Source organism: Podarcis melisellensis (assembly GCF_964234715.1).
Source record: "Podarcis melisellensis genome assembly, chromosome: 8".
Lineage (NCBI taxonomy): Eukaryota > Metazoa > Chordata > Lepidosauria > Squamata > Lacertidae > Podarcis > Podarcis melisellensis.
The window spans coordinates 49,698,925-49,712,995 of NC_138540.1; positions in this window are offsets into that span (position 1 = coordinate 49,698,925).

The following is a 14,071-nucleotide window of genomic DNA, read 5'->3' on the forward strand; positions in this document are numbered from 1 at the left end:
CCTCCGGTTTCTTTACAAATGTCCACTTAAGGACTTTCTTAATTTCATTATAGATCATTTCCCAGTAGGCCTTAATCTTTGGGCAGGTCCACCAGAGATGGTAAAAGGTACCTTCAGCCTCATTACATTTCCAACATTTGTTATTGGGCAGATGGTAAATCTTTGCAAGTTTGACTGGGGTCATGTACCACCTATAGATCATTTTCATTATATTCTCTTTCAGGGCATTACATGCCGTAAATTTAACACCGGTGGTCCATAACTGTTCCCAGTCGTCAAACATAATGTCATGACCAATATCCTGTGCCCATTTAATCATAGCTGATTTCACTGTTTCATCCTGTGTATTCCATTTCAGCAGCAGGCACTAGTTTCCTGTTTGCACATGCCAAGAAATTCTTCCACTGGGTTCCATGAGACTTGTGAGCAGTCGCTAAGTTGTAAATGCAGCTCTGCACATGGCAGAACGAGGCTTTTAATGTAGCACATGAATTAAACATGCTAGCACATAGTGCAAAGATCATAAATCAAGGCATGCTCTATACCACACCATTTATGAAGAAGAATTCTCACTACCATCACCTTGCTCCCCCTTTTATTCACTCAGGTAATATGAATGTTGTGCAGACCCAGGAATGCCTAAACCTTTCCTTTTGCTTCTATAAAATCACTCCCATTAAAGCAAATGGCTGGCCTAGGAAAAAACAACTGTGCTTAGAAAGCCAAAAATTAGCTTAAGCTACGTGGAGATTGTGCTCGCTAGACTGGGTGGGCGAGGATGACCCAGAGCATCAGACAGGATTGCAAGAGTATTGAACAAGCAAAATAGCACATTAATCTTGGTCAGATAGGAAATGCAGATGGGGGAAGTTAAAAGACAGACTAAGAGCAGCATCAAATTATTATAAACCTTTGTTCCTACTTAGCTTTAAGAATCAGCATAGTCTTCCAAAGTAATGGAGTCCAAACAAGTGAGGATCTATCTTGTTGTATTGCATTGATAATTTTTCTTATATTTATAGCCACCTTTCTTCCATCATGAAACCCAAGGCAGTGTACAATGTGTTCCATTTATAATCTGTTAGAATAATGTGTTAGATTAATGTGCCACATCATTTCCTGACCAGAATCAGCATGTAACACCCATTCAATAAAATAACCAGGGGTGGGCAAATCTGTTCATTTTAAAATTCTCTCAGCAGTGGTGGACCTTGGGGTCTCAAATTTCAGTGTTGGCCTGTGCAACGCCAAAACTCAGTGCAACGCCAAAATGTGCTTAGAATATGCATTTTTGTATACATTACTTGGCTAGAGAACTCTATTGCAAATTTTCATGAATTGTAAAGGATGGTTGTGTTTATGTTAGCATATTGTTTCAGAAAGAAGATCCTATAGAAGGAGCAAGTTAGGTAAGATTGCCTTTAAATGCCAAGTGGTTTTTAGAAGCTTTGCTGCTTCAGCTGTGGAGGCAGAGCACAGCCATTATGGCAAGAAGCCATCGGTAGCCGTCTCCTCCATGAATTTGTCTAATTCTCTTTTAAAGCCACCTGGGGCCCTTTGGCCACCCTATTTGGATCACGCCCAGCAATTATGGTGGTGACTTATCTCCTGTCCTAGTAGCCCAGATCACTCCTTCATTGACAAGATCTACGGTATTTAATATGTCACACAACTCACTTTAACAGACTACGTACGGAAGCTGTTAATTGTGCTTATCAGCAGCCCAAGGTATATGACCTACAAAGCAGCCCTCAGATCACTTTCTGATAATTAAAATCACGTCCCGGCCTGCACATCTTGGCTGCATTGTTTGAAACAATGAACAGAACCAAAACTGGGCCCCTCTGCATAATCTCTGTAGACTTCCTCAGAGAAGTGAAAGACAGCATTGAAAAGGGGGGGGGGCTGTTCTAATGATTTGATCAGCAAAAACAAACTAAAAGTTTGGAGTTAATGAGATCTCTAGATCAAAAATTTGAATGATTTCCCCCTCATTAGTGGGTTTTATCATCAGATGTTAGCATTGTTTGAGTGAAATTCATTCAAAGGCCTTAAATGAAAGCAGTATTTGGCAAAAAGAAATCCTGATTTGGGTCTATTAACAAACAGACCATCTTGATAAATAATTCCTTTATGCGCTATTCAATAATGATGTAAAGCTGGATTCTGCTGCTTCAGTCAAACAGCCTTCATAAAGATCATTAATCTGGCTTTTTTTTTTTATAAGACAAGCTAAACAGAATGACTGAAACGTCTGTTATAAGTTTATACTTGCATTCAACACAATTAAGCTTTAGGATGTAGATGAAAGACCTTGAAAGCAAAGCATGGTCCCCTTCAAGCCCGTTTCAAACGGTTAACTTTATAAAGAAGCTCTTGTGAAAATTGCTTCAGATTCCAGCAAACAGAAACTTTCCAAGTAGAAACGTTACATTGTGAAGTCAAGCATCCAACAGATGGGGGTGGGGCGCGCACAGAGGAACCACAAGCTTGAGGAACAGTTGCTCAGAAGGTCCTAGACAAATTGAGCAAGGGGCAGAGCAAGGAAAGGGATACCTTTTATTGGGATAGCATCAGGCAAGGAAGTGCACGGCATGTGCGGAAATGTACCAGAGTTTCACAGCAAGCAAGTGAGCAAGCAAGCAAGCAAGCAAGCAAACAAACAAACAAACAAACAAACAGTTCTTCTGTTTAGAGAATGGGCAATGGTTGGTTTGGAATCTCATAAATACTTAGGTAATAGTACCGCTACAGGATCTGACCCCAGTCCCTTTCAACAGGTGCCTCTGGATGCAGGTAAACCTATCAGTGCCGTGGTGAAATTTTTTGTAGGGGAACAGTTAGGGCCAGAGGCACCAGCTTGTGAGAGTGATTAGAGGAGGCAACGCCATGTGCATGACCATCATGCCTCCCTCCCTAAGCCAGGCAGAAGCTCCCCAGGCTTTGGGAATGAGGCACCTACCCTCTGGGATTCAACACTCATATTCTGGTACTACATATCCAGCTAACTCCTATAGAGGGACGCGGGTGGCGCTGTGGGTTAAACCACAGAGCCTAGGACTTGCTGATCAGAAGGTCGGCGGTTCGAATCTCCGCGACGGGGTGAGCTCCCGTTGCTCGGTCCCTGCTCCTGCCAACCTAGCAGTTCGAAAGCACATCAAAGTGCAAGTAGATAAATAGGTACCGCTCCAGTGGGAAGGTAAACGGCGTTTCCGTGCGCTGCTCTGGTTCGCCAGAAGTGGCTTAGTCATGCTGGCCACATGACCCGGAAGCTGTACGCCGGCTCCCTCTGCCAGTAAAGCGAGATGAGCGCCGCAACCCCAGAGTCGGTCACGACTGGACCTAATGGTCAGGGGTCCCTTTACCTTTACCTTTAACTCCTATAGAATTTCCTCTTCTCCCCATGCTCCCTTTCTATTATGTCAAAAATTAAGACCCTTGGCCTGTGGTACTTAATATGACAATTGCTCCTCAAGCAGGCCTAACTGAGATAGAAGGGATGGAAGATTATTCTGGGATGAGTAACATGAATAACCCAGGGGAGGGGTGGGGAATCAGCACAGCTGGTTGCTTTGGTTCAATCAATTCTCTTCTAAAGAGGCAGCCCTCCTTTCTTTACACTTAAAAGGAAAGCTCTGTGAGTTTCTTTGAAGGTGCCATTATTTAGAAAGTTCTTCCACTTAAAAAGTTACCTGCTCCTAACCTTCCCCAGGAAACCAGCAATCCCTGACAAACGGGAAGCGGACAAGTGATCTTGTTTGATGGTCTGCCACATGGAGATCTAGTCTCCATTGTTTAAATGCCCCCTCATCCAATTAACCAAATGCCTAAGGAGGAACTTCGACCAAGTGCAACTCTGGTATAGGCTGCACATATGAAGAGGCAATTGTGTGGGAGGAGTGGGTAGATGGGTGGGATTTGTTTGTTATACGCATGGGAGCTTTTATTACTACACATTTCTCCCAAAACATTTGCTGAGCACAGGGCAACATTTTGCAGAATTATGATTCTTTATTGCTGACATTCTCACCTCTCTCCCTCGTCACAGGTCAAGGCCGTCTCTTTTCCCACACACCCATCGTCATTCCTTCTATTTCCAGTGTTCATGATGTGAGTGGTGATGCCAAAAAGGCACACAGAAGAGCAGGCCTGAGGGAATCCTCAGAAAAACCTAAAGGTGGGGGAGCAATGGTCCAATTAAGGGTGAATTAGGATAGGAGAATCTGACAATTGTAGTTTCTCTCTGATCATCCTTTCACCAATATTAAGTTCAGGTGTCCACATTTCAATATCTGGTTGTGATCCCCCCCCCCCCCGGTTTTGTTTTTTTGTTAAAGTCCTCAGAAAAATTCACCAGCATTTTAGTGTGAATTTCTTTTAATGCACACAATTCGGATGCAAATTTGCACCATATGCACTTTTTTTTTGCAGATCAATTTCCCCTAATATAATGCATATTTGTATGTTATGTTCATTAAGACATGCATTTTTATGGACACTTTCCCTCAGTATGTGCATCTTTGTACACTTTACTTGGTTGGACAACAGCATCGCAAAATTTAGAGATGTTCAAATTTAGAAGTATGGCTGTTTCAGTCCACATGTTGTGGAAAGTGCAAATGAGGTAGATTCACCTTTAAATGCAAACATAATCAAATCACTCCCTCTTCCATAATGCTGAGTGTGCTCAGTGACTACTGAATGCTGACTGGCACTTGGGGTGGTAGTAAGCTGAAGTGGGAAGGGGAAATCAAATGGAGTGGCTGGAATCCTGAACAGGGATTCTACACTGCAACATTTTGTTGCAGGTACCTCTTGCACCTGATCAACATAGATCAGAGATCACTATCCTTTGGATGTCACAATGTTGCTGGACTACACCTCCAATTGTCCTTGACTGGCTGGGACTGGACTGGTGAAAAATGGAATCTGCAGTCCAACATTTAGAGGACCACCTGATTAGCCAACCCCGGGGTAGATGGCTCCTATGAGTGATTCCTGGATTAAAATGGATAGCAGAGAGGTCCCTATCCCCAAGGAGCTTACAATCCAAGACAGACAACAAGGAAAGCAACATGTGGTGGAGGCAAAGGAAGACATAAGAATAAGGAAAGACCCTTATTATGCTTCTGTTACCTATATGGAAAAACACATAGATACCTCGCCACCTCAATCACTGCAAGCTTCTTCCTAATTCACCTGGCACAACCTATTTGTTCCCAAGCTCACTGCTGCTAACATAAAGACTACAAACTTTAAATTGAAAAAGAGAAAGCGGAAATATCACATTCCAAGCTTGTGTGCGGCGCAACTGGTCTTTGTATACACACAGCCAACACCACTTTTCGGGTTTATAAGGCGTGACTGCTAGAAACATAGGAAACAGCCTGATACCAGATCAGGACATTATTCTGCCTTAAACAATATTCACTACTCTGACTGGCAGCCGGTCTCCAAAGTGAGCTACCTGCCAAAGGTGGGCCGTGGGAGAGGCAATGACCTGGCTGGCCCACCAGCTGGGCCCTGTTCCTCACCTCTGTTCAGATCAGATGGATCTACCTTCCACAATGACCTGGTCTAGTGTTCCTCTGAGGCAATGTGGCAAGTTAAAATGGTGGGTAGAGCCTCCTAGCAAATGCCACCACCATGTGAGCCCACCACAGTTCTCTAAGAGAGGAAAAGATTCCATCAGGGCCCTCTCAAACCTGGAGACACCCCTAGTTGTCTGTTAGCAGAAACTGCTGATTGCTCACTGATGATGGAATGTTTATGATGATTCCATACTCCACCTTCCCCCCTGCTAGGCATCCTCCCCCAGTTTTTAACTATTCTCACTTTGGCCTGCATACTTTGAAAGTCTGAACACACATTATTGCATGTTTTCCTTCCCTTCTTTAATGGATTGATTTGTGATATTTAATGCAGTTTTAGAGGCATTAAATAGAGCAGAGGGGGAAAATATTTGGTTCCTTAATGGACAAATCCCGCCACTACTTTGTGTGATGGGTGAGTGGCTCTTAAATCTTTGAACTGCTCAGGCTTCTCTCTCTTCTGAGAATTTACATCTGGACTCCGGTCTCGCTTCCTTTTTTATTATTCACTGTGGTGCAGAGGCTCAGATAAACAACAATGCCCCTCTAAGCATCCCATCAACTTGCATTTCCATTAGGTGATCTTGCTGCATTCTGCAAAGCAACTGGGCTGTGCATGGTTAATGAAGGAGTTCATTGTCTGTCCATAATTGGCATCATAAAGAGGGTAGGCCTGTTTTCAGACATTGAATTCCCTCCATAGCTTGCCATTTTCTGGCATTTTCAAGCCAGGAAAGCTTCCGCTTGTAAAAAAAAAAAAGAGAGAGAGCAGCAATCTCTTTAAACACCACTGCTGTACCGTATAGTACACAAACAGTCTTCACCAGAAACAGTACTGATTTTCTACTATCTGTTGTTCATTGCAAATTGTTGCCCCCAAGTTGTCTCTATTTTAGCTTTTGGGGAATGCCTTGATAACTTTTTGTTTGTGTGCATAGTTCTTTGTAAGGAGGCACCGGTGTTTTCAAGACTGGATTGCTGCAATGCAACATATGTGCAGATTCCCTTGTGCTGTATTGTAGACGGGAGTGAGACCCTGTTTGGATCAGACACCAGCATATCAGTCACATGCTCCAGCAGCATGTGACTTTTTCACTGTTCCAGCCATGCTGCTTACCACTATATTTTCAGGCTCAGTTCAAGGCACAGATTATTTCCTTGAAAGCCAAAAATGGTTTGGAGGTACCAGCTTGGGAGGGCAAATTGGTGGTGGTGGTGGGGACATCATTCACATGACATCAGGACATCAGGAGGAGATGGGGGTGGAGCCAAACACAGTGGCCACGCAGCTTCAATGGCTGGCAGCTCCTCCCCTGCTGCCACCACTGGTGAGGGGCTGCTTCCACCCCCCTTCTCATCTGCGGGAGGAGGAGCCAGCCCACTGGACCCACATTGCACTCGCCTCTGTGCTCAGCCTACTCCATCCCCTCAGCATTTTGGGGTTGCTATTTTTAGGTGGGCTTCAGTTGCATACAGGCAAATCACATTGCATATGTGTAGCTCTATACGGAGGGTGTATGTGTATTTGTGTAATGAACGCTTCCTCCAAAGACTGAGCTTTTTGTTTATAAAGAATGTGACAGGAAGATCAACTGGAAAGCATGGGATAAGACTTGTTTCATGTAGACTCCACGCAAAAAAAACACACACAGAAAAAATGCTAATTAAATAGCCAACATTTTCCAATTTCTTTGGAAACAAATCAGGATGAATGCTCAATAAACAGGTGGTTTAGAAATGCCCCGAGAGTCAGTCTTCTGTGGTGCACTGGCCATGCACAGAGAGAAGGTAAAGAGCTCACTGTGGTATTGTGCATGAAAGAACTTGTACAAAAGATATTCCCCTCCTGGAAAGGCTGGGAGAACTAAGATTCTCGACATCTCCCTTTCCGTCCATGTCTATCAGAACATTCAGTTCAGTGGGAAATAATAACAGTAATAAAACCCTCCCCTGTTTTTCCCCACACACAAAACATGCTCAATAATGGCATAGCAGATTAAAGCCTCACAGAGAGACAGAGAAAGAGAGGATTCTAGCAAATGGGGAAAGCTGCCCGTCAGCATTGTTTGCTTCAAGCCAGCTTAAATGGGGCATAGACTGTGGATGCCCATCCATCTGGAACACCTTGGGTATTTCCTTTTAAAAAGAGTTTAAGAAAAGCGCTGCAGGATCAGGCCAAAAAGAACCATCTAGTCCAGCCTCCTCTACTCACAGTGACAAACCAGGCGCCTCAATGGAAACCCTGCATGCAGGACCTGAGCAAAACAGCATTCTCCCACTTCTGATTCCCAGCAGCTGTCATTCAGAAGCACAGGTACATGAGGGTTGGCTGCGTGCGTTTCCAGCTCCGCTAGGGAAAGTTTTCAATTAGCAATAATTGTACCTCGGATTAACCTCATTGGCTCAGGTTTTAACACATTTTTTCCCACCACTTTCCCAGCTGCAAACATCTGTGGGATTTTTAAAACGTTGGATTTGTTGTGCCAAAAGCACTGTAATGCAATTCAATTCCACAAGCCTAAATTTAAGTAACCTAAATGTGATCGAATCCCTAGCTGTCTGGAGGTGACCTGTGACTTCATAGGGGACTCCAGGAGGGAACAAGCTCTGGCTCTGGGATATCCCCAAACTGGTCTGTCTTTCCCAAGAAGATGCAAGTGTCACGAACATGCAAGCTGTTCTTGTACTTTTCTTAATTCCTTCTGTAAAATCTCTATAATATTTCACATTTCTGTGGGCTGTGTCCTTACGCATTGAAATTGCTGAGCATTACTAATTTAGGGGCATTCATTTCTATTGGTCTTCTCTGAGTGGTATTTCGTTGACTACAATCCTGGGATAATACAAGCATTTTTGTTTGTCTGCATTCTCCTCCTGAATCTCTTCATCAGCTTGGGTGGGAGAGGGAAACTTAAGAGGGAAGAGAAGGTAATATGCCTTGTTAGAGACCCTCCCACCATGCCCATTCCTCAGAGGAGAAAGACACAGCACACTCAGACTTGGGTTCCTTTATTACATCCTAAGAAAGAACACCAACTAGATCTCTCATTTCATGCCAATGAGCGTGATTGCACCTCCCAACACACAATGGAAAGCCAGTTGTCTCCACAAGCAAGTTGCAACTGAAGGGCTTCCACATCATCTTAAGGGTCTGAAAATGGCACAAAACAGCTTGTAATGGAAACTGAATATGCCCAGAAAGTAAGCTTATGAAAGAAGCTGGCAATCTCAAAAAGAAAGCATATTTATTTATTTCTTAGATTTATACCCCACAACTTCCTTCAAAGAAGCCCAGGGTGATGAACATATAAACCAGGCACCCCCAAACTTGGCCCTCCAGATGTTTTGGGACTACAACTCCCATCATCCCTAGCTAACAGGACCAGTGGTCAGGGATGATGGGAATTGTAGTCCCAAAACATCTGGAGGGCCGAGTTTGGGGGTTCCTGATATAAACAGTAATACGATTAAAACATCTAAAAACCAGTTTCAAACAGCCTTCTAAAATAACATTTTAAAATGCTTAAAAGCAACCAGCATACTAACAATTTCAGAGCTGCCAGGGACAGAACTAGTGATCAGACACCTGGGTAAAGTTTTAAAGTTTCTCCTAAAAGCTAATAGCAAGGAAGACTGATGCTCCTCACTAGGGAGTGTGTTGCACAAATGGGGGACTGCCACCAAGAAGGCCCTGTATAGAAGCAACACAGGGTAAGAGCAGGATAAGGGCAGATGAGCAGAGAAGAGAATGCAGGTGGGGAAAAGTGATGGAAGGAGGAGGCAGCGTAAGAGAAGGGATGTGAAGGAGGTAGAACCCACAAGAAAAGAAGGCAGGCCAGAGTTAACATGGAAAACAGATGATGGGTGTTGCATCTAGCATTTGCCCATCCACTCAGTGGTTGCCCATTATTTGCAGCAGGGATGAGGAACCTGTGGCCCACCAGATGTTGATTTGAACTCCCATCAGGCCTAGCGAGTATGGCCAATGGCCAGGAATTACGGGAACTGTACTCCAACAGCGTCTAGAGGGCCACATGTTCCCCATCCATTATTTATGGCAATATTTCCATACACGTTCCTGCCTAATGCATGGGCATGCCGAAATGAATTTCAATATGGGGTAGAAATGGAGAGAGAAATCAGATTCAGACTGCATATAAAAGCAAACCAATCTAATTTGAACTTTCTGAAACAATATGTGAACTGAAACAGCAATCCTTAGAAATTCTCCCTTCTCTGAATTTTACAATGTAGTTCTCCATTCAAGAATGTGTTACAAAATGCAATACTAGGGCAAAGTGAGCAGAAAATGCATGTCTACAATAGAGAATATTATGTACAAAATGACTTATGTTAAGGAAAATGAAGGTATTGGGCAAAACTGCATGCAAAAATACAATTGCATCACGCTCCTTGGTGAAATTCACACTGAAAAGCTGATAAATTTAAATGAGGACTTTTTTAAAAAAATCACAAACTGATTTGGAAATGTGGAAAACTGAACATTGAGAGGGAAAATGAGAAACTGAGAGAAACAACAAAAAATGACAGATTTTTCTGTCCCAAACAGAGGGGATATCTCCATGAGGATGAAAAAGATCCTGCGTGCCAATCAAATGTCTTTAGGGAAATGAATGGAAACCGTGTTCATACTGGGAGAGCTTGATATCTGTAATTCTTTTTGGGAGAGAGGCTTCAATTGTTGCCCTCGCTACACATTTCTGGATCAACGATACTGACAGGACTAGCAGCTATCAGAGAATAAACATGACTCACACAGACAGAAGACCAAAGCCCACACTTAGTCTTCCACCAGCTCTTCGCACTCCCTTCCACGTATGTAATTTAGAAAAATCAAGGAAAACACACACAAATTTACCCATTTTTAAATATTGTCCTTTCAAGGATCTCCCTATTAGCATAGTGTGATCCCTTTCCTTCGCACAGCGCTAACATTAGTATGACCTTTTCCTGCTAATTGGAAAATCTTACAGAAATAAAGCCTGTCAGAAAAATGAGAAGTGTCTCCCCTTTAGGCTGGCCAAACGACCTCAGAGGGGGAAAGAAGTTCTGAAATTCCTGCTCCTTCTGCTCACACTGCAAAATCTTTATTACTTTGGAGAGCCTTGAAACTCAATAATGCCCCTCCAGTGCCCCAAGAAGTAAATAAATTTCTTCTTATGACCACTTTGGAGAAACACACAACCAGATTTACTCAGCAGGGATAGATACTGGACAAGATAATGAAGAGAGAATAAGAATATGATAGGGGTTTACAGCCTCTTCTGTCTCTTTAAAGTGTTTTAATCCTTCAGAAACAGGATATCGGGTCCATTTCCTTAAAGATACAGTATCCCTTCTGGGACAGGTAACATTATAAAAAGCCACGATGTAACATCTATCTCACAGTATTGATTGGCACTTTAGTGTGATAAAGAGGGTTGAACCTGAAGAGGGGAAAGAGGGGTGGGAGAGAAGGTAATTCAGGCTTAGTCTTGAAAGACAGCAAAGAGAGACCCTGTTAAGCCAGGTCAATCTATCAAATTACTTTGAATTCACACCCAAACATACCTAACGCACAAACACTTTTGCCATCTGACACCCCAAACATTAAAAGCATCGTGTGGACAAATTGAATGTTGCAAACTATGAGAGCAACTGAAGGTTTCGCTCCGCATGGGGCCATCGCTTAGTGGCAATGCACATCCCTTGCATTAGGGATGGGGGAGAAATTCAATTCAGCTTGCATTCAAAGGCGACCTTATCAAATTCACATTTTCTAAAACAACATGCAAAACCAAAGCAGAGCCATCCTTCAAAATTTGCACTTCTTCGAATTTTGCAATGCAATTCTCCAGCCAGGTAATGTGTACAAAATGCATCTACTGATGTAAAATGTGCACATAATTGCATATATTAATGAAAATAACACGAAAAATGCTTTATATTAGGGGAAATGGCTTTGCAAAAATGTGTATATTAAGGCAAAACTGCATAGAGAAATGTGTGTATTAGGAGAAATTCACACCAAAAAGCTGGTGAATGTTCATGAGGACTTGAAACAAAACAAAATGTGAAATGTGGTGAATTTGAACTTTAGACTGCAAAAATGAGAAAGGGAGAGAAACTGAAACTAACACATTTGCCCATCCCTACAATGCATGCACAATGCAACAACTGACACCTCTTCCTGAGACCCTAGAGAACTATTTTTATAGACAGCATTGACAATGCCAGACTAGGCGAACCAATGGCCTGACTCAACATAAAGCAGATTCTTCTTGTCAGATGATTTATCCCCATTCTCCTACATAATGTTTATGCACACCAATCTGTATCAGGACATAAATTCCCATTCCATTATTGGCATTTATATAGAGAGGGGGTTGTGGAAACATAGAACATGCTGACTCCATGGCACAGCTAAGTAAGCCAAAACAACAGCAGTCATGTGTTAATGTTGTGTATTGCCTTATCTTTGCTCATTAGGAACACAGGAAGCTGCCTTATACTGAGTTTATATCCTTGGCCCATCTGGCTCAGTACTGTCTACACTGACTGGCAGCAGCTCTCTAGGATGAAGTCACACATCTTGCCCAGCACTACCTAGAAAAACCAGGAATTGAGCTGGGGACCTTTTGCATGTAAACCATGTGCTCTACCACTGAACCACAGCTTCACCCAATTGCCTGCTTATTTCTTAAAAGCAGGAGTAGGGAACGGGACTGGGATGGAGAGAAGTGGCCAGCCCTCTGAAGGTCACTCTCATGTGAGGGGTGCTTCCCATCTGTCAGTCACCTGACAATTTAAGATGGATATTGACAAGCTGGAAGGTGTGTAGAGGAAGGTGGCCAAGATGATAAAGGGCCTGGAGACCAAGCCTTATGAGGAATGGTTGAGGGAAATGGGTATGCCTAGCCTGGTAAAGGGGAGATTGAGAGGGTATACTATAGCCATCTTCTAATATCTAAAGAGGTGTCATACAGAGAATGGAGCAAGCTTGTTTTCTCCTGTTCTGGAGTGTAGGACTCAAACCAATGAATTCAAGTTACAAGAAAGGAGATTCCGACTAAACATCAGGAAGAACTTTCTGACAGTAAGAGCTGTTTGACAGTAGTACAGACTCTGGAGGTTTTAAAGCAGAGGTTGGATGGCCATATATAGTGTATGATCTAGTTGAGATTCCTGCATTGCAGGGGGTTGAACTAGATGACCCTTGGGGTTCCTTCCCACTCTACAATTCTACGATTCTTTGATGCCTGGTGATTTAAACTTCAAGGGAGAATTGGGAGTGCATTCTAAGTGCGTTCCTGATTTCCCCCTTGCGGCTCCCCAGCTCTACAGGCAGGGCTCGTTCCCATTGACTGCTACCTAGCACCATTCTAAACTAGAGCTGTTGGGGACTGAACCTGCCCGGGACCTTCTGCACAAAGCATAGGCTCTGCTACTGAATCATGGGCTCTCCCAACTATGTTTATGTACATACGTATAATTTATAGTCATTTTATATGTCCACTGATGAACCTAGTGGGGTTTTCTTTATACCCAATGGTGCATCGTGCTAACTGTTGCCTATCTTGCGTTTAGGTATGTTCTCCATGTCACACACTTGCATTTCATCTTAATTTATTTTGACTAGGCAGCACCACTGTATTCAGTGCTACTAATCTGGTTCCGAATCATCATTAAAAAATCACTTCCAAGGTGAAGGGCCAGTCTTGGAAGTCCAAAGTCAGCCATAATGTCTGTAAGAATAAAACGATGACTCTAACATGTGAAGAGAGAGAAAAACCACCTGTGTTGTGGCCAACACCCCCCAAAATATTTCTTAACTTGGGAAGAACTAGGTACAAATTCTCACTCACAGTCATGAGCTTAACCGTCGGGGCGCCATTCCACTCCAATCCTGCTGGCACTCAGTTTGCTATTAAAGGGAAAGATCTTGAGGCAGTTACTATTTTTCAGAGCAATTTACCTCAAAGTGGAGGATTAAAATGGAATAATGCCCCAAGGGAAAGATGGGATAATACGATATACACGTAAGTGTTTTGTTTTTTTAAGACGCCATTACATTCAGTGGAACCTGACCTAGTACCTAATGTAAGCTGCACTAAAATGAACAGATGCCATGTAATTATGCTGTTGGATAAATTGCACCTCAATTCATGTGTATTAAGTGCTCTTCTGTAATTATGCTTACAAGATAGAAGTATTACTCTCGGTGGAGGCTGTTCCATTTTGGCCAATAGGGCACTACCCAACCAACCTCAGTCTGCACTCAGCCAACGCTAACCTGCCTGCCTTCTGACTTGCAAACTGCCCAAGGGGTGGTCCTGGCTGTCAGCTTGCTCCACATGAGTCTCAGTGTTGCCCCTTCTACAACTCAGCAGGTAAGAGGATGGGGGCAAAAGTAGAATTAGTTGGCTCTGTCCATCATTAGCTCTGGCTCCACTTACTATTGGGTCTTCCCTGCCATCCAC